Source organism: Aquila chrysaetos, chromosome 3 (assembly GCF_900496995.4).
Source record: "Aquila chrysaetos chrysaetos chromosome 3, bAquChr1.4, whole genome shotgun sequence".
Classification (NCBI taxonomy): Eukaryota; Metazoa; Chordata; class Aves; order Accipitriformes; family Accipitridae; genus Aquila; species Aquila chrysaetos.
In genome coordinates this window covers 36,342,126-36,366,766 of record NC_044006.1, presented here as the reverse complement: position 1 = coordinate 36,366,766, position 24,641 = coordinate 36,342,126, and the positions used below count along the sequence as shown (strand labels likewise).

The 24,641-nt window shown below is 42.4% G+C and overlaps 1 protein-coding gene across 4 annotated transcripts in view; it reads right to left on the bottom strand.

Annotated features, from left to right (window-relative positions):
• Positions 1 to 5,356, bottom strand: part of THRB (thyroid hormone receptor beta) — a 177,829-nt gene extending 172,473 nt beyond the window's left edge. The window contains exon 1 of one of the 4 annotated variants that reach the window (XM_030008212.2): positions 5,333 to 5,356. The gene's annotated coding sequence lies outside the window, so the exon portion shown is untranslated. Of the gene's footprint in view, positions 1 to 1,263; positions 1,922 to 5,332 lie in introns of those variants that run through there. The other 3 variants (XM_041122424.1, XM_030008208.2, XM_041122421.1) reach the window with 3 other exon arrangements.
• Positions 5,357 to 24,641: the final 19,285 nt, after the last annotated feature.

Sequence of the window (24,641 nt, the reverse complement as noted above, 5' to 3'; positions counted from 1 at the left end):
TCTGCACATTTCTGGACTTAACTGCAGTGACTCTGAATCTAATGAGATCATCCAACTAAATCCCAGAGGACTGGACAGATCTCAGATCCTAAGTGTATCTCCTATTATATCTCAGAATGGTAAATAATTCATGCATCCTTATAGTGAAGACCAGTAATTAAAAATTCAGAAAATAACACTGTAAATGAACCAAAATCCATATACCCTGGCCAGACTAAAGGAGAACAAAATGTGCACATATATATAGTAAGTAGGTTTTGAGTTTCCAATTCCAGATGTACACTTGTTCTGCAATATCATAACACAAATCGTCCCCACTTTACTTAGTTATTTAGTTCGTTATTTTATTATTTATTTACTTACTTATTTACAGTTCCCTTTTAGTTTATTAACCTTTTTTTATTAACCTGTCATCATACCAACAAAATTAGGAAGGTGGTATTATACAACATTCTTTTGTCAAAGTCACGGAAGTTACTTCCAACGTTTTCCACTCCGGTGCTCTTTTAATTACAATGTTGAGACACAGAGCCCTCTAAGTTTCTTCCTATCTATTTGTCCTGCTTTTGGCTGGAAAAAAGTTAAATTTTCTTCTTAGCAGCTGGTATAGTGCTGTGTTTTGCATTTAGGATGAGACTAACGTTGATAACACACTGATGTTTTAGTTGTTGCTAAGCAGGATTTTTCAGCTTTTCATACTGCCCTGCCAGCGGAGGCTGGGAGTGCAGAACAAACTGGGAGGGGACACAGCAAGGACAGCTGACCCAAATGAGCCAAACGAGTATTCCATACCATATTATGTCATTCCCAGTATATAAACTGGGGAGAGTTGGCTGGGGGGCACTGTGGCTTGGGGCTTGGCTGGGCATCGGTCAGTGGGTGGTGAGCAACTGTATTGTGCATCACTTGTTTTGCTTATTCTGTTATTGTTGTTGTTATTTTTTTTTCCCTTCCTTTTCTGTCCTATTAAAGTGTCTTTAGCTCAGCCCACGAGTTTTACTTTTTTTCTTTGATTCTCTCCCCCATCGCGCTGGGTGGGGGGGAATGAGTGAGTGGCTGTGTGGTGCTTAATTGCTGGCTGGGGCTAAACCACAACACTATGTTAGTTACTCAGCTTTCTCTGCCATTTGATCTTCAGCTGGCTAGTTTACAAATTGGATCTCATCAGTTCATCTGAACACAAAGTATTACATTCCCTCAGCTTGTGCTTGAAACAGTCACCTGTCATTCAGAAGTCAAACCTCTTAACAAAAATCTCCTTACCTTCACCAGGAGGACTGGTAAACTTCCTGAAGTTTTACTTTACCATGAGCTTGATCAAGGGTAACCACCAGGACCTAGCCATATAGAAGAAAGTCAAGGGTTTCTCTTGCGCCCATCTCTAGAAACCTGAAGGAAAACATCTGTCTGAAGTAACCACGTGCCTCTTGTATTCTGTCATTTTCCAAAAATGGCTAGACCAAACCTCTTAACATTTATTAACTACAGCTAAAACTTTAATTCACAAAAGGAAGATAACCCAGCTCATAATACCATTTATATAACGGACTCAATATTACAGCCCCCAATTTCTCATTTGAATTATAGCCACTACATGGCAGACAAGTGCAAAGTTTTAGCTAGTATGTTGAAAGCTTTGTGTGGATCCTCTTCTTCTTGCCATTATTTGTTTACTAATCCATTAATATAAAAATCAGGGAATGTTTGGAAGATCCTGCATATCTCTAGCCCTCTTTCAGCTTGAGTTTCATAGGTTCCTCAGGTTTCATAGGTTCATAGGTTTCATGTATTCTCCCTCACATTTTGCTAAACTAGTAGGTACAGAAGATGAACTGATTAGGAATGCTATGATTAATGTTTTCACTTCCATAGCACATTGTTTGAAATGCAAATTGAAGAATTGTAACGGAAGTATTAAGAACTTCATAAAACAGTAAAAACAGACTGGTATGTATTCAGGAAGCCAAGGTCAGACCTAAGTGTAAGGTCTATGTCAGGATGTATCCTAATGTAAGGATATCTTTTGTTAGAATGACTGCCATTATTTAGGGCTGATTGCAAGTGTGGCTGAATTGCTTTGTTGACCTGGAAAGGTCAGGAAGTTTACTCTGTTTTTCCTCTCATTTTATGTATGTCACGCCTTTTCTTTAACCATCTGTACTCTCATAACTGCACCGCTTCACTACTTTTGCCTTTCTACAAAAGCTTTGCTTGCATTTTCCTTTTTATTCATGTATTATTTTTTTTTCCTGTTACGGTGGCAAACACCCCATTAGAAGTGCTACATTTCCTTTGGGTGGATGAAGAAACCAGTAATTGCCCCCCTTTCTTTACATGAAATGCTGTTTTGCCATGACCTAGAAGGCCCAGCTTGGTACAGGATAGCTATAGGCTGCTCTCTGGTCTGAGGGACATCCTGTAACAGACCATACCTCATAGTCGCGTACGTGCTGCTGTATGAGAGCTGCTGAACCTCAGCCCTTATCACAGCTGCTCCTTCTGGTTGGTAATACTTTCCAGGAAACCACCTCACAATCTTTTGTCTCTCTTTCAGATGTATATAAAATCTGTATTTCCTACAAGTACCCTTGGTTTGCAGTGCCTCATAAGGGAGTTTCAGTTCTTCCGCCTTAACTTTTTTGGCCTTCCTTCTGACATCCCCCCGTTGGGGCAGATAGAGCGTTCTGTATCGGCTATTTTCCTGCTTAGTCCTCTTCCGTTTCCTGGAAAAGCAGCCCTTTAGCACATTCAGGAATTTCTCAGGTTTCTCCAGTGCATCTTCATTTGCCCAGAAAACAAACCAGTAAGATCTCAGGGTCTGGGGTTCTAGTTTTATCTGCTGTCCACATAGCAAAACTAGCCCACAGTTCCCTAGGACAGAAGTTTTGCATCCCTCCCTCCCAGACGAAAGTCTCCAGGAAGGTCTGTAGCAGTTCAGCTACCTACTTACGCTCTGTTTCCCGCTCTCTTTTCCTAATCCTTTTCCACAACTTTTCTACAAGCTACCTCTCTGCTTGTGCCTTGCTCAGGTTGATCTCCAGATTGCAACAATTTGTGTGATGAAAATAAACGTAATTAACCTCCTTCACCTCAGCTGCTTTCTGAGTAATACTAACTTGTGTCTTTTTCATTTGACTCTCTTAAGCTGGTCAGCTAACTCCAAAATTACCTTCTGAAAATGTTTGTTACCTGGAGCACTTCAACTTCTTATTAATAAGAAGTTTCCCTCATTATCAAAGACATTTCTTTGGATTTCACTTTTTTCCCCAGCCTTTTTTCCCAAAACTTTTCCATTTCAGCTTTTTCCATGAAAACAAAGCATTCTTGTATTAGCAGGTTCCCTTTCTTTCTTTCTTCTAGGCCTCATTTTTTAAGAGATTTCCTTTTTAAATCTGAGACAATATGTCTTTCTTCATTTCCCTAATAAATCCCGATACCATTTCCCAAGCCTTTTTTTACTAACAATGCCTTCTCATTTATCCTGTTCCAGTTTTATCTCAACTGCTCAGTATAAGTTTATATCAGAAGCTGTATAGTTTTGTTTTATGTTTATTGATTCAACGAAAAAGACCAAGACCTTAAACTTTTGCAGCCCAACGTGCTGTTGTGCTTTGAATTCTTAACCAAGTTTTACTCCTTTTGGCAATCTTGCTTGTACAGATAGACTCTACTAACTTTTTTTTAATGATACGCAGTATCTTTCTGCTTTCCTTTGCAACTGATTTAGCACCTCAGTCCCCTGCAGTATTTTCTTTCAGGTATAGTTTCTGGGAAAACAAATCTTTAACATGTGAAAGAGCTGTGATTTGACTAGCCTATAGATATGTTCCGCAGTGCTCTCTTTTCATCGAGGCTCTTTCTGCTTTTCACTGCATCCTGCTTGCTCCAGGGCACAACCGATCCACGATGCACGACCTAGCAGAGCATCCTTCTATGACGATGGTGGTCACCTCACACCATATGGCAATATCTGGACCCGGGAAAGCCCCAATTTCCTCACCAGAACACTGCTTTTCTGGTCATATGGATTGAGCACAAGTTGCAGGGACATTTCTTTTTTTGCCCAGAGGTGCTTTCCTAGTCTAATAATAATAAAATAATCTCAGATCTTTATCACAGCCTTAGTGAGCAAGAGCTGATCCTGCCTTGCTTGCAGCTGATGGTGTTTTGCCACTGTTTTGGTGAAAAGGAAGCTCTGTCCCTCATGGAGGAAGACTGTGCTGTGACAGAGATGCAAGACACGAGAGCCAGGACATGCACGCTCTTCTCCTCAGCTCTGCCACCTGTTGCTGCAGAACTTAGGAAAAGTTAGTCCATATTCCTGTGTCTTGCACCTTCCACATAATGTGTATTCTGTGTTAGTTTGTCTGCATCTCTCCCGCAGAAGCATCCCACGGAACTCACTCTGCAACTGCATGATTTTCCATGCAGCACTGAGTTCACTCGACTAGGAGGCCAGCAGCGCCTACTTTTTTAAAAATACTGGTTAATTATCCTTCACAGCCACAAGTACAATTAACAAACAGCGTTGTTACCGCATTCACAGGGTTCCTACAACTTGTCTCAATTTGTCAGCTGGTCAGAGAGTACTCTCTGGAACGATAACCGCACACGGACGTTGCCATGTGTGGCCTAAACTCCCCAGCGTCTCTCAGCCGTCTCCCGTGCCACCATCCCGGCTGGGCTCAGCGCTCCCACTCGCTCTGAGCCGCGACAGCAGCGTGAAGCCCCTGGGAAGCCGCCTGCCCCCCCCCGCAAAGTCTCCGCCGCTCCCACGGGTGGGGGAAAGGGATGAGGGATGAACGCTGCAGAAGCAGCAAAAGCGACGTAGCCCTTCCCGGAGCCTAATTTCTTCCCGTGTAACAAGTAAACACATCTGGTAAACCGAAGGGCGGGCGGACACTCGATAGTTGAGGCTGCCCTTGCGGCTCCGGCCCCGTCCTCCCACCCGCGGTCAGCGCGGGGAGCCCCGGGGCCAGGAGGGGAGCCCCAGCACGGCTGGCCAGGGGAGGGAGCGCCGTTCCCCGGGCGGCAGCACACCGGGGCCTCCCCGCCCCGGCGGCAGGCCGGGCCCCGGGCCGCTCCCGCCCGGGCGCCTCCATGCCCCGGCGGCGCGCTGCCGCCCCAGCCGAGGGCCTGCACAGGGCAGCGGCCCCGGCCCCCCCCGCCCGGCGGAACCCCCGCGCGGGCTTCCCGCCCCGCCCGGCCGCCGCTCCGGCCCCGCCGGCCCGGGGAGGGGAGGGGAGGCAAGGGGAGGGGGGGGCTCCCCCCGGCCCCATCGCCGCGGCCCGGCGGCCGCCGGGGAAGCGGGGAGGGACGCGGGGAGTCTCACCTGCCACAGGCGAGCGCCGAGCGGGAGGCGCCGGGGCGGCTGCGGCGCTTCCTGCGGCGGGAGGCGGGCGCTGTCCCCGGCTGACCCCGCGGGGCGGGGGGGGCGGCGGCGGGACGCGGGGCCGGGCCGGCCGGGCGGCCGCCTCTCCGCCGGGGAGGGAGGCGGCCGGCAGCGGGGCCGTGCGGCGAGGCGGCGGCCGGTGGCCGCTCCGGCGCTGCGCGCTGTCATGGCAGCGCGGCCTGGCGCGGCGCGGCGCCACACGGCTCCCGGCGGCGGCGCGGCCCGGCCCGAGGGGAGCCCCGCTCCCCCCCGCCGCTCCCCCCCCCTCGGCGCGGAGCCCGCTCCGCCGCGCAGCTGCCCCGCCGGGGGTGGGGGGACACGACACATGCCAGCCGAGGAGGACACCCCCGTCGGGGGAAGCAGCCCCGGGGGAAGCGCGGTCCGTCTGTGCGCCGCAAGCCGTGCCAAGCGCTAAACGCAGAGGCAGCGGTCCTCTCCCGGCTCCGGCCGCCTCACGCCTCTCCTGGGCGCTTCTGCCGGCCTGGCCCGGGACGGTACGGGCGGGGTCCCCGTCCGGCTGCGGGGAGAGGCCCCGCCGCCCGGCCCCGCTCCGCAGCACCGCGCCGGCTCGCCGCCGCCGCCGGCGGAACGCTTCCCTCGCCGCCGAAACGGCTAGCAGATTAATTGTGTTAAACGGGAGCTCGAGCGACGCAGGAAGTTCCGTGGTTGCTAACGAAGTGCCAAACCAGCACTGGAGGCTCCCGCTGCTCCGCTCCGCAGGCTGCTCGGAGCAGGGCAGCGGGCTGCGCTCGGGCTCGGGCTCACGGGGGGCGGCTTTGCAAACGGCCGGTGGGCACTGAACCCCGTGTTTCTTCCCGATCGCAACGAAGTTTGTTTGTTGGGGTGGTTTTTTCTTTCCTTCGCGCCCCTGTTCGCCAGTGGCCGCGTGTGGAGGCTGATTACGGAGCAGCCAAAATATATGCCCGTTTGGCTTACAGTTTTTAACTGGTTTACAGCTTCTTTACCAGCACTTTTTACATGTCACAAGGAATAAAAGGAAAGAAAAAGAGACCGGGACAAAGCGTAGTTTTGCTGTCACGGTGCTGCCTGCGTTAGAAATGTATAAGTAAGATAAGCACCTACATGACTCCTACTAGGGGATGCAATTAATTTCACTAGACAGCCTCATAATATCACAGCTGAGACAGAAGCGCGGTTCAAAGGCAGTAAAAGGATTAAAGCTCCATCCCAGCTAGCATTTAAATTTCTTGAACGCTGTTCCTCTATAACGTGATGCTGCTCTGAAAATGTGATGGCATGTACTGACTGCGTCTCAGTGCTTTCTGCATCGTGGGCTCAGTTTGCTTGTGAAAGATGTTGCCACTGAATTACAGTCCTGCAAAGCCAACTGAGATCTTCTCTTCAACTAATAGAATGATTATTTCAGTGCAGTGAAATAGATTGAAAGTCTAATTTCTCCTATACACAGCGTAATGCCTTCAAGTCTTCACTAAAATTAGACAAAAAAGTGTAACTCTTCGTAATCCAGCTAAAACATGCTATATATTTTAAATTTAAATTAATTTAGTTATGTAGCTTAACAAATGACAGCAAAATTCAACAAACGTGATTTGGCCTGAGCAGGAAATAGTGCAGGCAGGCAAACAAGCTTCTCTATTCAGGTCATCTAGTACTTTGGCCCTGGCTGCCAGTAGCACATTGCAGAGGGTCTCCCCAAATCATGCTTGTGGATCTATCAAACTAGAAAACTGTAGAAAACAGTTGTCTAGAAAAGTTTCTATGTACTCTAGAAATGCTAGGGAGGACCATTCTTGCTCCAGGGAAAAAAAGTACCTGCTTTAAAATAGCTAGGGGTAATGAAGTGAATTACATTCATTCATTTTTATACAAACTTAGAGTTTTTCAGCTAGCACACATACATAAGGTGCGATGGAACCACCTTTGTCCCTAAAGTCCAGTTGCTCTGTGTAGAAGGAGAAGGTTGGTAGACTAGGACTATAATAAGCCAGCAAAAGATCTGATGAGGCTGCACCCCTACATGACAAAAGACGAGGAGAGTGCTGACGGTAAAATAAAAAAAATCAATGACAAAGCAGCAAGGTGAAGGCAAGTAAGGACATAAACTTCAGCTTAATGTAGCAGGGCAAGGAAAGCCGGCTGAATGCTCAATAGGGGTGATGGAGCCAGGAGCACAAGGAAGGATGGTGAAGAGTGAAAGGAAAGAAGCTTCCTTTTCATCAGGAAAGAAGAGTGTTTTCAAAGCCTTTCTTGAGATGCATTTTAAGGGTTTTGTTTTGCATGGAATCTCCATAGTTCCATCCAGCAGCAAAAGATATATCTCATCTAGATGCAGTTTTATTTTTTCTGTGCTAAAGGACTATACGGAAGACATAACTGGGAAGAACTGGAAAGTACATTAGAGTAGACAAGGCCCAGTGTAATGAAAAACAATGTCTGGAGGAGGGTCTGAAGCTTTGCTGTTCATGCGTCCTTATAGACTGTCACACTACTTTCTATAATGATGACTTTTTTGAGAGAGAGAGTATAGAAATAAAAATGACCAGAATCGCATTTTTGTATTCTCTTACAAAAAAAAAAGGACGTATCTTCTCCCGCAGACTTTGCCTTTAAAATCTCGAGTGGAGCGAGTCTACCCGAAAACCCCCAGCCAGCCAGTGCAACCGCATGCAGCGGCTGCCCGATGCAGACAAACCATTCCCTAAGCGCGCAGCGCGTTTGTACCCCCCCGCCGCCCCCGTACAGTCAGTCAGCGTGCTGTAGCGCCTGGTTTGCCGTGTTGTACGCACTCAGAGGAACCCACGGCTGCCCTGGGTTCCCATGGCCAGAATGGCATAAAAGTCGAGGTAAAAGACGGGTGCTGATTCTCTGAGGCGGTGGCTGTTCCTCGGCCTGGAAGCAGCCGCCCGGAGCTGCCTCCCGCTCCGGGAGCCGCCGGGGCAGGCGGCGGTGCTGGGGCGGGGGGGCCGGGCGGGAGCTGTCCTTGGTGAGGGGCCGCAGGCAGAGCCGCCCCGCACCGCCCGGCCCCGGCCCCTTCGAGCCCCCGCTTGCGGGGCCTCTTCGGGGCGGGAGTCCCGCAGGCATTAGCCTTCGGGGTGTTCGGCAGAAGGTGCTCCTTTTTTCCCTGTACTTCGGCTTCTGGATGTACTTCTACCCAGCAGATGCTTCATTTTTGTTGCTAAGACATATCCCAGGTACAGCCGTCTTCCTTCTTGATATCGGTTGGTATCGGACATAAGATACTGTCACGTTGTGGAAAATCGGCTAGAGATTCACTTATTTTTAAAAATACTGTTTCTTCTGAGTTTAAGTTTTTCTGAGAGCTTTATCAGGCTTCTTAGATGACTGTCTATATTTCTGGTAGATTTCCAGCTTTCACATCCATCTGTTAAGTTGAAAATAACATGAATTGAATATTCAGTTTGTTCTTTAAGTTGTAGATTTCCAAGGACTGAATCTTATTTAAGCAGATAAATGCAGTTGCCGCTTTGCCAATTTGTGACATTATTTCCTTCTAGATATCCCCGCTGGCTGCCATATTACTGCCAAAGCGTTGAGATTGACTGATCTCTCACACTCCTTTGCCTTCTTAAAGCAACACTTGAATTTTTAGTTTCTTGCTGGAATTATTTTTTGCATAGTATTGTTAACCCTATGTTTACTATCACGTTCAGTAGTCTTTTAGCTCACCTTTTCAGACAGTCTTACATGCCTGAGTGGACATTGAAGACCTAAGTCACTAGCAAAATAAAATTTCAGCATATTGCTATTGAGCCACTTAATGTCTAATAATCTGGCTGCCTAAACCTTTCTGATAGTGAATCAGTAGCAACCCCCAAACTAATTGTTTACACTGACATTTTTTGTTGATGGGCCTTCATATTAAAAACTTTGGCATCTCCTTATCCAGTGCAACCTTGTTCAATGTTAATCATCAAGCAGAATATTTTACCTCATTCCACTCATGCTTCATCTTGTGTGTGCTGCACCTGGATATAAAGCTGTATTGGTATTAATTACTTTCCTTAACATAACACATTGCTTCAAGATACAACAAAATAAATCAGGGTAGAGACTGTCCAAATGCTTCTGTGAAATGTATGTGGTTTATATTAGGTTTTTTTGCTATTCAGTCTTCCTCTGACGACTGTTTTCAGGCTATGCTGGTAAACACTCTGAGAAGTTAGAGTAACAACAGATTAGTAGAAAAATGATGCACGACAGAAGCTGAACAAGAGCAATGCCCTCTCTACACTTGCAAAGAAATAAGCTGAAGTTTATATGGAGGAGGATGCATTCTAGCTTGCCAAGACATGTGCTGACCAGTCACTGCTGTGGCCACCACACAATGTATACTGGAGCTAGGTTTAAACTAGTTATCTTTAAACCAGCAATGTCTGTAATGTAATGGTCCTTTGAGGTGAATATATAGTAAAAACTGCATCTGGACCAAAGTTTCTGCCATGAGCTTTGGCTCAGCCAGCTCACCACGTGAAAAGATTTATCCTCCGAGAAGAAATAAAGGGACAGAAAAATTTTGTGCACATCACTTCATGGACTGTCCTGGTATTGTTGCTCTAAGAAGATAGGTTTAAGAGTTGAAAAATTTCAGAAAGAGAAAAGCCCTCAACTGTGCAGTGGTTCCTATCTAGCGAAGCAAACGCTGCTGCTTGGACAGCTCCTGTCCTCACACGGCTCCCTGGTCCCTGCTTGCACATGGCCCTTCCTTTCTGCCAGCTGTAGAGCTCTGCTGTGGCCATTCCTCCTGTCTCCAGGCCGCTAACTTTCCCTCTCACCTTTCTAGTTAACTCTGTCTCTTCACATGATCCCTAGATGGAACATGCAAGAAGTGGTATTAGGAGACTAACTAAGCCCCTAAGTGATCTTCTGTTTGTGCACCTAAAGGAAAGCATGGCTGTTCATGTTTCACAATATGGATTTCAGAGAGTAAAGAAATGTAGGCTTGTGATGTTTCTAGTAGGAACATACAAAGCAATTTCTTTACTCCTTTCTGATCCAAAGCGCACTGAAAATTTCCATTGTTAACATTCTGTTAGGGGGCCTCATTGGTTTAAAATCAATATTAGACATGCAGTGGTTAAAATGGCAATTTTATTCAAGATTTCTTCTGTAGTAATATGCTGTCATAAATTTTCTGAGTGCCCATATGGCAGACTTCCATATACTGTCTCATTTTAAGCCAAGTGTGTGTATATATATATATATATATATATATTTCTTCTTATAACTCCCTGCAGGAACAGTAAGGAGGAAAGCCTTACAGCAGAAACCTATTCAAAGCTCCACAGTTTTGCTAGAGGGTAAGGAATCCACTTCACTTAAGAGAAGGCATCATTTATTTGTTCACACAGGGACCCGGTAGGGAACAGAATCCTCTGTAATGGGAAGAAAGAGGGAAAGCAAGCAAGCACAGCAACTCCCTGTGTTTGGTTCTATTTTCTGCCCATGTTAAATGACCCATGTAATGAGTAAAGAATTGTTTAGATCAAGTAGTACACAGGCATGTTAGGTCAATAACTACTCTACTGCTAGCCGGCAGTCTGAACTGGCCATGAATGAAATCAGTGCTGCCATTTCACAACTTTTTTAAACCGAGACAGCTGCAGAAATACTTCCTAGAACAGACAGATTCCTTTGCTACATGACGATTAACACCAAGACCTTAAAGATGCAGAGAGGCCAGATGTGGTTTTTTTAAGAACCCAAATGCCTTCTGGGTTGGCCAATGGAGCACTAATGGTGAATATAAGGTTCTGGCAGTAGTACATCAAGATTATTTTTTTAAAGAAAAAACAACTATTGGGGCTTCTCAAGATGTACTTTTGACTAACCTAGTTTTACGTGAGTGTATTTTTTTGTCCCGCCTCTTCCACTTACTGCACTGATTTGCTGTGAGCTTTTAAATTACCTTGCAAATTCCACAGGGTGAGAGCTTTGACTGGGTTTGCATCACACCTAGCCCAGAAGAGGTACACCTAGAACTGAAAAACAGCATTTTTACAGAGAGTGAAAAAGGAATGGAAAAAAAAATGTGAGAAATGTGACTACTCAAATCTTTAGAACTATGATAGAGAATGGACGGATGTCCTGAATTTGGACCAAAATCACAGTCCACTAACCCCTGTGTTTTGAAGGATGGGTCGTAAACAGTCATTAAGGGACACAGTGACACTACTCTCATTCAATGGGAATGTGGTCTCATTAGGGAAGACACCAAGGTGATCTCAGTGTGCAAGAGAGAATCTGGAGAAGAAAAGGCGCTTTGCTATACCACACAGTCTCTGTTCAGAATCCTATTCTGGTTCAGGTCACCTCTCACAGAGTGTCATTTCTTGACAAATCTTACCTTTTTTTTAGCTAATTTTATAGGCTACATGGACAATTAGTAAATGTTTCCATGGCAATTCATCGACAGCTTCTCATAGATGAAGATAGATTTTAGCATGCGTAGACAAAGACTCCATTCTTCCTTTCTGTTTTTAAAGTATTTTTAAGGCTAACCAAGTAGGATCATGTAGGAGTATGTTCTGTTACAGTAACAATACCACTGTGAGGATATTTAGGGAGGTCCGAGTTAAAAATAGGATATTAGTATCTTAAAAATCCATGTTAAAAACACATTCAGATGAGATCTAAGTGTATGCAAATCACTGGGTTTTCTGCTGTAGAGAGGGAAATGTCTTATGTTCGTCTTTCATCAACTGAAGCTGCAATCAGAATAAAGCCAAGGAAGGGCTCCCCTACCCTTGTAAAAGCACTCGCTTCTCACTGTACCCCAATGCCTGCTGGGACCAAATAAAACCTATGATAAGGTAACCTAATAAGGGGGCAAAACCACACCAGCAAATTATCTGAGGGTCAGGGAGACTGTGAAACTATAAATGTAATTGGTTTGGTTGCTCCAGAAAAACATTAACTGTTCATATTCTGGGAGAGGAAGGCTGACACTGGACTAACAAGAAAAACTAGCACCTCGCGGGTAGTATCTTCTTGTCTGGGCCAAGATCAGAGCTCTACTGGGAAAGAGGTCTGGGATGTGAAACAAAAAACCAAAAACCAAAACAGACCTCCAAAATAAGGTTAAGTTTTAGAGCTTCAAAGAGGATTAACAGTGTGAACCTTGGCACAGTTATGGATGGACTCGACTATTTTAAGAGCTATGGGTCAGTTATTTCATTTATTTCATTTCAGACAGCCAACATTCAGTGAGACACTGCGCAGATATACTTAGGTGTCACTTTTGAAGTGCACTTGGACAGTCCACAGGAAATTTCTTGGAAATAAGAACTGCAGAAACAAACAAACAAACAAAGGAAAAGCACATCAAGTTACTTAACAAGGGTCAGAAACAAAAAGCCTGCACATTCCTCTTCCACAGGAAAGCCACTTGATAAGAGCATCCCTTTGTGAAGAGGAGAAAAGGAGGAACTGCTGACATTTACTGCAAAGTGAAACCCTGGCTGCCTAACCCATGGCTTATGGCCCCATTTGTATTTTCCCCTGTGAGCAACTGAATGAAGAGAAGCAAATAGCTGGCCAGGTTGGGGGGTGGGGGCAGGGAAGGGGCAGGCATAAGCCATCCCAAACTCAGAATTTAAACTGAAGTTTCAATCCCATTCATAAATTATTTGACTATTCCAGTCTAAAAGTGTAAGGCTAGTTTACCAACTTACCTTTCCAACCATCTTATTAACTTAGCTTGCTTTTTTCATTTCTTATGGATAAGATATAACTTTTTGCAACTACTGTATATTATAGATAGTACTCCTTGACCATCCTGCCAATATTCAGCATATAATCTGAAGGGAAACATAAATTCTTTCTGAACTCACGGTATGGTATGTTTTCCAGAACTACTGCATTTTTTACAATTCAGCAGGCTCTGCAAACATCCAGGAGAGTTATTCTGTCTCCCATGTCATGAGTGTGTTATACTTTTACATCAGATCCGTTCATGTTGGCTCCATAGGCACCAGTGTTTGCTGCTCAGGGAAGCTGAAGCACAGAAGTATAAGGTATCTCACAAGCAGCTACGTGACATAGACTGGTGTTCCTAAAAACACTAATTTTGTTTATTCTTAAAAGTAACTTAAACACAGATGAACCATGCCATGCTTTTTAAAAATAGGATTTTTTTTTCTCTGTGATAGAATTACTAATTATTAAGGTTGCAAAACTGGTGAAACCACTTCTTCTTATAGGAAGTGCTGCAGTGCATAGACTTCTGTGTAATCATGAGCACCCACCTGAAGCCTTACAACAAAAAACTGAAGAGTCTTAGATTTGGTTGCACAGGCTGTTTGGCTTCTCAGACCAGTTTGTTTCCTTGCTCAGAGCTGAATTTTAGAACTAAGCCTTTATATACATATATATATATATATATATTTATATTCCTTAAAAAAAAGCACATAAACCTCCCTAAAATAAACTAAATATATATAGAGAGAGAGACACATATATATTTGTATTTTTCATGAAAAGCAAATATGTTGCATCTTCTTCTCAAAGCAGTTTACATAGTTTACAGGTAGATCTCTATATTGAGAGGGCATTAATACTTCAACCTTCTAGAAATAGAAATGAATGGATGTTGTGGGAAAATTACTGTGGAGCAGAGTATTAGGCCTCTGCGTGCATGTTAAAATAAAACTCTGTATCTACTGTCCAGCATCCTCCCATGTGTGTACTGGAAAATTTCCCTTGAAAGTTAGGTCTGCAAAACTGCATCACCACTAGCCCAGCTTACAGTAGGAGGTACCTGTCGTTCTCTTCAGGTGATGCCAAATGGCAGCACAGTCAAGGGCAGTGGTGTGACACTGAGCGCCAAGGGACTTAAGGAGACTACCAGGACTGCCAACATTTTCCTCTGTGTTCTTACACAGGCTTTTAATTCCCTTTGTTTCTTGTTTTCGCTGAGAAAGAAAGGGAAAACATTTAAAAACAACACACAGAACCCAATAAATACTACCAATTTAATAAATTTAGGTGCAACTTTGATGCTAAAATCTAATAAGCAGACAAATCAGTGGATTTAAAGATCAACTGAATGCACTGCATTATCTGCACAGCAAAGACCACTGAAACAATCTGAATTTTCTGAAGTTCAAACGTACTTATCACAAGCTCGCTTTGGTGAGGAACGGAGGTAAAGTCATTTCTGGCATGTAGTATCTCACTACAGAGTAATTAAACAAAGCCTCGTAAACAGTGTTATAAACACTTTAAAGCAAAATACACATAAATAGTCGTAGAACATCTGAACGGGGTGGAAACAAAAGAAATTACATAATGATTTCAACATGCAATTCTCAAATTAGATCTGCATGACATGCTACTGTGTTTTTTTCACAGTAATAAACAAAGGTTAGTACTGACAGCAGATGCTTTCCCTCAGTACTCAAAATAGTATTATAATACACTGTTAGTGCATTTCCAAATGATTGAAGGTATTACTGAGAAGGCTGCTATAGAGAAAAGAGAAAAAGACTGAAGGAATAATATTATTTCTATGCTATGCTATTCTGGAGGCAGCTTTTATAATTGTGACCAAGGATACTGCTGAAATTCCAGTTCTTTCACTTAATATCACAAGCAGAAATGTAGGTAGCGGGTTAAAATTCAACCCCACTGAAGTTAGAAGCAAGGCTCCTGCTAACTTCACTTACATGTACAGAACACAAGCATATGGCTGAATTAGGAACAGAGGAAAATAAGGAGGAACAGAGGAAACGCTGTCACTTGCTGAAAGCAGGGTAGGTAGGCAGTACCCAACCTTGTCCATACAGGTTTCCACTGTAATTTTGCGGTGGACTGGAAGAGCTACTCCTTCCACCAGAAGCAATGGTTCATACCTAACCGAGCTAGCAATTACTAGCTGCTGACACGGCAAGAGAGTAAGGAGTTGAGCAGCTGAAGGATACTCGGGCAGGTACTGAAGGCTGTGGGAGACCATGAGAAGGTGAGGTGGAGAAAAAATGGGAGGGTTCCTGCCTGGCACAGGACAAACACGGAAGGACAAAGCTCAGTTGATTTCCACATTGATGTATCTGCCTGCTGCAGCAATGGCATTGTCCATAAACCCCCTCATAGCTTTGACAGTTGTGAGAAGAGCAGCCTCTTTTTTCTTCTGCAAGCTTGTAAGACAAGTCTTGCATATAAATATGCTAGAAGAAGTCCAGTTAGAGAACTGGATGAATAGTTTTTTAATATTGCTCTTTTTAGACTATGTAAGAGAGAGGGCTGCTGGGGAGTCTGTTATTTTAAACAAATGGTAGGTTACTTCTCTCTCTTACATGCATAAAGCTGTGTCATGACTGAAAAATAAACACATGGTTGAGAGATTTCTTGAACTCCTCCATAGTGGTTAATTTTTCAACAGTTCTTTTAATGGCTTTGAGAGCATAATACAGCAGAATCCACTAAAAGTCAACTCTCACCGCCAGTTCTTCATCACGCTATTGGAGAAAATCCCATCTGTCTTCCAATGTTTTAATTTTTAGCTGTGTTCTTTCCCCATCTCTCTCTGGTCAGCTTTTGAATGAATTGCAAATTTTGGATCTGATTTTTGAAGCAGTCTACAAAAGCATTGCTTTTTTAACCATGTTTGCATAACTGTCTATCTGACTAACCTGCTAAATTCCTTGTCCCAACAGACATACAGAAATGACCCATTTTCAGTAGTGTGCTGACCGTATACTTAAGGACTGCATAAGTTTGCCTGACAGGCCACAAACAATCCCTGAACTGCCTCTTGATAACCACTGATTTTTTTATTGTGCTGGAATGAAGCTTTTATTTTCCTCTCCTAGAGCAATGGAAAATAAAAAACGTAATTGAAATAGATTGGAAGGCTTGATATCTTAGGATTTAAAATCCAAAACCAGCTCAGTTACATGTGGCAAATCACTCTTGGTTTATGATGGGCTATGGAAGACAATAAAGTTCTCATACTGTTCCCAGTGGCCAGCTGTTCATATCCAGACCCACCAGTGTATCTGAATTACTAGCATGCTTTTTGGCAATCAGAGGAGAAAGACTGCAGGCTGAATGGGTGCCAAGATGGATGAATAATGTGGTCCAATTCTCCAGGAAAAGACAGATCCAACCTTGCTGAGTGGACCAGACATGCAACAGCACAGTTTGAGGAGCAGCAAGGGGGTAAGGGAGAGACTGCCTGTGCCTTAGGCACAGCCTCCAGTTGCTTTCTGAGGCAGGGCAGCTTCCCATAGCACCCTGCAGAAGTTTGGCCATTATTGCTGCAGCCTTGGTCTGTGTGTGTTCATATTGGTTTGTTTGCATGGGGGTTTGGGGATTTATTTTTGACTCCTGTTAGCTCTGCATAGCTAAGCAGAGCAGAGGAAGTGAAATGGATTCTGTTATTTCTGTTGTACACTGTCAGAATCCATTGTATGTATGCAGAGCTACTGAAGACAATCTGATTGCCAAGTGTTTCTGGTGGCAGAACTGGCCTGCTGGTGACAACACACTGGAAAAACAAGAGAAAGAATCCCAAGTGACATTCAGCTTCTAAGCAAGTTGATAGAGCCAAGCACTGGCAAGTTAATACATTAGGACTGAGAAGGGAGATGATAGCTTTCCTTTCCACTTGTAAATTTGATATGCTTTGTCTGGAACAAATCAGAACAATATAAAAACATAACTTGGTTATGTCATTTCTCTAGCATCGTTTTTTAGAAAATAGATTTGTAATTTAAGGTGCTATGTAGTGCCTGGGACAGGCTCCATCTGAAGCACCAGGAGCTTCTGCTGATTTTTACGGGAACTAGTTGAGGATGCTGAATACACCTACTTCACCACCACCAAAAGCTCAGGAGTACAAAGTCTTATTGATCTGGTTACCTTTTGAAGCTTTATTAGTTTCATTATGCAGACTTGTGAGAACATGGTGGGAGAAGAGTCAGAGGGGGAGGGAGCATATAGCTGTGTAGTAAATACAAATAAGAAGATAACCTTAAGCCTCTCAATGGGTCCTGCTGAGTGGGAGGGACACTGCACCACTCCTCACTAACAAAGCAGCCCGTGGATGTTCTCATGAATAGAAGCTTTGTGCCCGAAGGAAAACTCACTTTGAAAGCAACCAGTCAGACCCAAACAAATTATTTTAGTAAACTGAGTTGGTTTGTCCTTTGTATTCTGAGAGAAATACATACACAGTGACTGTTTTTCATAAACCTGTTTCTCAATTTTAAAAAGTGTGATCCTACAAAAGTTCGGATTTCGTCATCTTTGCTGCTAGAGTACTCTTCCGGACACTGGATCCTTCGGTCTGCCAGCAGCTCAGTGAGTTGGACAAACTACTGGACAATGACCCAAAGGAGAAATTTAACCGAGTTAATAAAGACAGCGGCTGAGAAGATCTGGCAATAATTTATCTGGCAAGAATGAATTAATGGAAATACAAGCTACATCATCAAGGTCTCCTGACACTGTTTTTCCAATAAGAAGATACCAGAACGATATCAGATGGAAGACAAACAAAATGCAAGTTAAAACTTCAGAACTTTAAATTCCTTTGAAATGAGTATTTCCTTCACTAATTATGTCTCTTGGGTTTAATGAATTTAACAAAGAAGAAGGAGGGTCATTCTTGTTAACGGATTTTAAAACATAACTCACTCAGAAGCAGACAACATAAGGGTATTTACTACAATAGCAAGCATCAGAGAATGTTTTGTAGCAGAAGGAAATTTACTAGTCAGAGTTAAGCTCAACAGACAAGCAAAATCCAAGTCACTTCCGTGACAACTTTTGTTGTGTAATGGGAATACAATTAAAGAGATGAAATCCCATAGATGTGTTACATGTCCTCCTTCAAAGCTGTTGCACTTCCAATACTGGGTGTCTAGGAAAAAATAATTCAGTTTTCTGATAAATGTATTAGGGGTGTTTTTTATTGCTTTACATTTTCATTCGTGGAGGTTTGCGGGGTTTCTTTCTTTTACTTTAGATGATTTGGGGTTGGGATCTTTTCTACAAGAACAGACTGGTGGCTGTACACGATGGCCTCATCTGCACTAATTTCAGCAGCGGGCGGCTAAAGCTGGTTGCACTTCCCGACCCAGCTCCACAGTGCAGCTTGCTACCCACGGGATGCTGGTAGCCAGCTACTAAATTCTGTTCCTGTTTGTAGCAGAGAGCATAGGAAAGAGATGAAAGATTCCCTGGTAGCTTGATGTCATCACTACAGCAGATTAACTGACACGGTGCCAGTGCATCAAGACTGTGGGTAGTTATATGCTTATCCTTGGAACACAGGGCTGTCCAGTCTATAGAGGTAGAGTATGGACACGCAGCTTCCAGCAGAGATATGCATAAGAGCCTCATTGGCTCCAGAGAGACAATTCTAAAATAAGGTACCACTTAAACTTAGCAAAAGTATCAGAATATGGACTTTTGCTGCTTCCCTCAATAATCCAGGTCAGGTTTGGCCAGCCTATTCAATACGGCATACACTATAAGAAATGAGATCTCTCACATGCTTAAATTACAATGTAGCTGTTGAATTAGACACTAGATACCACCAAAGGGCTGAACACTTCCAGTACTCCCCAACTATTTGCAGGAGCAGGCCTCGCAATTGGATTAGAATTAGGCTGTGTTCCTCATTTGCATCTGAAGCTTTGCTGTACAAGGGGTTCTTGCAATGGGCTTTATCTCCTAAAAAATAGTACAAATAGGATTTGTCTCTGTCTTCTTCAGAGCTTGTACTGAATTTGCAAATGAATAGAAATCCAGTGGTAATTACTGACAATTTTTTTAATTTGGTTACACTGTTTATATTTGCCCAATAATATATTTATTTATATTTTACACAGCAGAGCAGATAAAAGGAAAACCCATGAATGAATTCAACAATCAAAGGAACTGCAGGAAAATATTTCAATACTTGCCTTTTTCCTTTGTAAATTTTACAAAATGAATCTGTCCTAAGCTTCACTGTATCAAATGCTTTAAAATCTTTTTTTACATTGTTTTATCCTTCCTGCTTCTGAAGCAAGAAATCTTTGTGACACTCTGCAGTGAGTCTGTGCCTAGGGACACAAAGAATGACTTGGAAATCATCCAAAAAATGACCTCCTTCTGCAAGAGATGGGTCAGTATTAATTATAAATTGCAGTTGTCATATAATGGCTTAGCATGGGCTATGATAGTTATTATCTGTGTCATACTACATTTGTGTTATTCCTACATTCTGTGTACAGGATAGGTTGAAGAAATCATGTGCCCAAATTCATTAAACAGTAAACTTTTATTCTGATATATTATTTTTTCTGCATTTGCAGCTATGAATGTTTAAATCCTAACAATATCTGATTCCCCAGAAGCATGATTCATTTGACAGATCTAATAACTACTAAGTGTAAGATTTCACCAGACCTTGTAATTTTGTTTGTGGGATTTGGCAGGGAAGGTTCATGCACTGAATTTGGAATGTATCAGTTATTCCACTTTAATACTTAAGTCCTAACATGACAGAGGAGAAATAAAAAGTTGTAAGGGAAAAGTGCAAATCAAGGGATTGACCAAGCAAGACCATGGTGGGTTTGTCAGAGAGACCAAGGGGATTATAGCTGCCTTCGTACTGCCCCACACAATAATCCATCTTGGATTGCTCACATACATAGGGACCAGCCTTCACAGCCTCCCCATCCTCTGGATTGCGGCTGACCTTAACCAAACTCTCACAGACAGCGGCTTGGAACTCTTCGCACCCATCCTACTGCCCTAAGGGACAACCCATGTGCCCTAAGGTATTCACATGAGGAGCTGAGGAATATCGCTTATTGCTTTTCTTTAATAGAAAAGCAAAATATGTCAGGGTTTTGTTTGATTGGGGGGGTTTGCCCCTTTTATTGAAAAAAGCCAGTAGGTCCTATACTGACATCCCTAGTCATGGGAGCTTTGCCTAAGTAAAGTTTAAATATTGGCAAATACTTCGGTCTTACAGAAGGATACCAAAACACATACTTTGCTAGGGAAAAAAAAGTAAACCAAACTTTTCCCAGTGTCATCTCTGTCCAAGGGGAATTCAAATTTATTCTGCTGATTTAAACAGAAGCAGGATCAGGTCCTTTTTGTCAGGGACTGAGTCATAGCCTAGGAGAAAAACAACTAGAGAATCTTAGGAATATTTTAATCTGATCTATGTACCTATGCGTACAGGGAGATATCTCGGTATAGCAAGAACTACATTACCTAAATTAAAAATAGATGGATCATTTATAAATGCATAAGTAAATATAAGGCAATCAAATTATTACATAAGAAAATCCTGCAAGGAATACTTAAGCACCAAAGAACATATTTCAAACAACTTGACTTGGCAACAGCATGAGAATTTAAAGAAACTGAAGAAAGGAGAGAGATGCATTTCCCACACAGCACCGTGCCTGAACTCCAGAATTCAAGTTCTGCAGTCACCCAAATCAGAGGTGGGACTCAGGAGCACAGCAGCACTTTTCTATTTGGTGAACCCCCGTTCTGTTTCCACAGAAACCTTGGCACTGGGGCCAGGGACCATGTGATTGCACATTGGTGACATTTTTTCTGAAAATTGGTCATGGATTCATATATCCAGCCCCAGGAGACTGAAAGCTTTCAACCAGTATGAACATAGCCAAAGAGGGGCAGATCCTAAAATTCTTTTTTGGGTGAAAAATGGCTTCACTGACTTCACTGTGAATAGTCCTCCGTGGATGTCAAGGACTGATCCAGCTATCCACACAATGGAAAAAGTAAAATGCCACTCTAACAATAGAAACAGACAAATTTGGACTTGATATCCAAGTTTGGACTTGGTTGGACTCAATGATCTTAAGGGTCTTTTCCAACCTAAATGATTCTATGATGCTATGATTCTATTCTAAGTGATTTCCCCAATAACATAGTCTTAGATTTCTTTGTAAAAACCAGCATCAACATGAAGTTTGTGAGATATTTGATTTAAAATGCTCCTGTGGATGCAAGCACAAGGTTTCTGAACTCTTGAAAAATAGCAGTTGGATCCAGGGATTTTAAATACACAGACACATTTATTAGTAGATGTTTCAATCACATAGATAATTAACCTATCATTTCAATATTTACAAAATCTTCTTGCAAAGCTGAGTAATAATGATATTTAAAATACTTACTACATAAGTAGTCAATGGGGTTACTATTTTTATTTAATTATGGGTAATATCTAATCCCCATTGGAGTTGGTAGAAGTTACTCCATGGAACTATCTTAAATGATATGTTCAGCAGCATGTACAGCTACATGTTTAATGCTGAGGATGAACAGTAGCTGCTGAGAAATTTTGAGAGCTGGCAGTGGTTCAATGCTCCACAAAGTCTGGCCTCCTGGCTCAGCAAGGAAAGGAGTTCTCTCTGGGTTATTTCTTCACTTGTGATGTGGTGGAAGGAACTGCCCTTTCTGAGTCTGCTTCAAACCCCCTCCCAACATAACTCTCTTTCAAGCATATGAAACAAAGCAAATGATTCTAAATGTTTCTATGAAACAAAGCTGCTTTATATTCCAACTGGCCAAAGTATTCACTGCAACCAACTAAAATTATGAAATTCTGAATTATAATGAGAAAACTTGAGAAAAGACTAAGCTAGGTGTAATGGCGTTAGAAGGATCTTCTCAAGAATTGGCACAAAGTGGATATATTTTACCGGCTAGAATGGGGCCTGTTAGAATCCAGTAGGTTTAGTGTAGGAGGACAGTGTCATTATGGATTGTTTAAATCAACAGCTTCAGAAGCTGTTATAGCCTTAGTCATTCTGAAAAGGACACTTATTTTTCACTGTTGAAAGTTTAATCCTATCAGGTGCCAAGAACTTCCTATTTAATGTACCCAGAGATATTGTTTCTGGCTCCTGCCTTCATAAATTTTAATTAAAAAAGGGAAAAGAAATAAATGTAGTTTGCAGTTATACACTGTTCAAATATATGAAATTTCACTAGAAGAGCCGTAAAGAAAGCAGTCTTTTTGTACCCCTTCACAATCCTTCAGAAGTACCATGCATTTATTCAATTATGGGCTATCACATAACACAATCTGGAGTTGTTACTACTGGGTGGCAAATCTTAATACATCTTTATTGGGCCACATTTGCAGATGGTGAATTAAAGGCTCAATTCAGCAAATCTTACTGATGCAAGTAATTCTTATTTTTGCATGTCTTCTCACTGATTTCAAACCCTTATTTATATAAATCTTTCCATTGCCCTCAGTAGTACTAACTGTGAGACTAAGAGTTTCCAGCATCAGTCCTTAAATTATTTGTGGGTTTTTTTCATGAACAGATGTCATAAATTCTACTGAGTAAATTAGCAGTTATAGATTGCTTAAAGGATACTGTTTAATGATTGTTCATTGGCACCAGAATTATTCTTTATTGTTCTTCTTTTTGGGGGGGAGGGGGGATATAAAGCCTATGGACTACTCCATGTTCCTGCTCTAAAGAGCTTAAAATTTATGTGTAGGAGAAAAAAACCAGAACATATGTCTAGAATAAACAAGATTATATATAGTTACCAAGTTACCACAGACAAGCAAGAACAGACAAAAGAACAATAAGACTGTCTCAATCAAGACAGCAAATCCAATACAAACACCAGTAGTGGGATTTATCTCACCTAACTTCAGCTGTATAAAAGCAAGGCATTTGGTCTTAGACACCTAGGCTATTACCATAGTCCATGGAGAGAGACAGATACATGAAATGGGCCATTCATGTGCTAGGGGAGGTTTAGATTGGGTATTATGAAAAATTTCTTTATTGAAAGGGTTGTCAAGCACTGGAACGGGCTGCCCAGGGAAGTGGTTGAGTCACCATCCCTGGAAGTATTTAAAAGACATGTAGATGTGGTGCTTAGGGACATGGTTTCGTGGTGGACTTGGCAGTGCTAGGTTAATGGTTGGACTCGATGATCTTGAAGGTCTTTTCCAACCTAAACAATTCTATGCTTCTATGGTATTTTAGGATGTGATGAATCACTTTCTGCATGTGGTCATGTCCATTGACTGCAGAAGGCACCTAGGTAACTAGTCTATGTTTAGTCCTTCAATGCCTTTTAGATGGCTAAATTAGGTAAGAGAACCCAACCCAGCTGCCTTGCAAAGGTCAGTGTATACACAAGGGTGGAGGTGAGCTTTAAGGAAGGATTTACGGACAATAAATTCGGTTAGATCATCAGCACAAGAAACAAGTCATTAAGTGTGTTTGTGAATGTTGTATCTTGGGTCAATAGATCAGAGATGAAATATATCAAGCGTATTTTCACACACTATCTGCTTCCCCAACCATTCTTGCTATTTCAAACATATATTTTGGCTTTTTAAACTGTTTTACTTTCCCTTGTTGCTGTGTACAAGGGAAGAGAAACTGGGCTGTATAATGAGACAGTGAAACTGGTGTGAAGGTGCTGCCGAATGCTCAGAGCAGAAAGCTGAAAGACACTAATTTTCTTTTTAGGCACAGTTTTATAGAACACAATGCACAACAGTAGGAGAATAATTTTCAAAAATACTTCAAGTGGAAGTGAAAAGCCAATAGTGGGAAAATGGTGAAAGGTAGAAAATACCAGAACTAGGCTAGATAAACATTATCTCTGACAGGCAACAATTTTCAGAAATGGCCAATGAATTCACAGATCTCCATGCAGCTAACAAAATAATCCCTGGATGTTTGTGAAATTTTTGATCAAGAATAATTCTTGCATGAGGTTTTCAAGTCCTTGTAGTCATGAGTGTTATGGAAGAAAAGTCTAGATAAATGCAGGAAAGGTATGTGAAATCTGTATTATATTTAAAGGAAGAGAAAATAATAGCCTAAGTTATATGTTGTTTTGTCAGTTTAGATTTATTTGTATTTCCATTACTTTGTTTAGTATTTTTGTAGTTTACTTGGTACAGTTACAAAATCTCTAGAAAAGGTAATTTTAAAAAAGAAATTAAAGATTTTATGTAGTTTAAAGGAAATAGTAATTCATAACTATTGTTATAATTTGTATTATAAAAACAATGATTTAATAATAAAATCATGCTTTATGAAAATATAAAAATAGTTCTCCCATTTACAGCAAGTGAAATCCATAATGCTATGATAATCAGCAAGGAGCCAGTCTTGGAGACTATGGGCTCAGCAAGAGAGCAGATAAATCAAAGTAAAGAGGACTGCCAAACTTGTATGTGACATTGAAATGATCCTGGATACCCTTCAGGTCTTAAATCTAT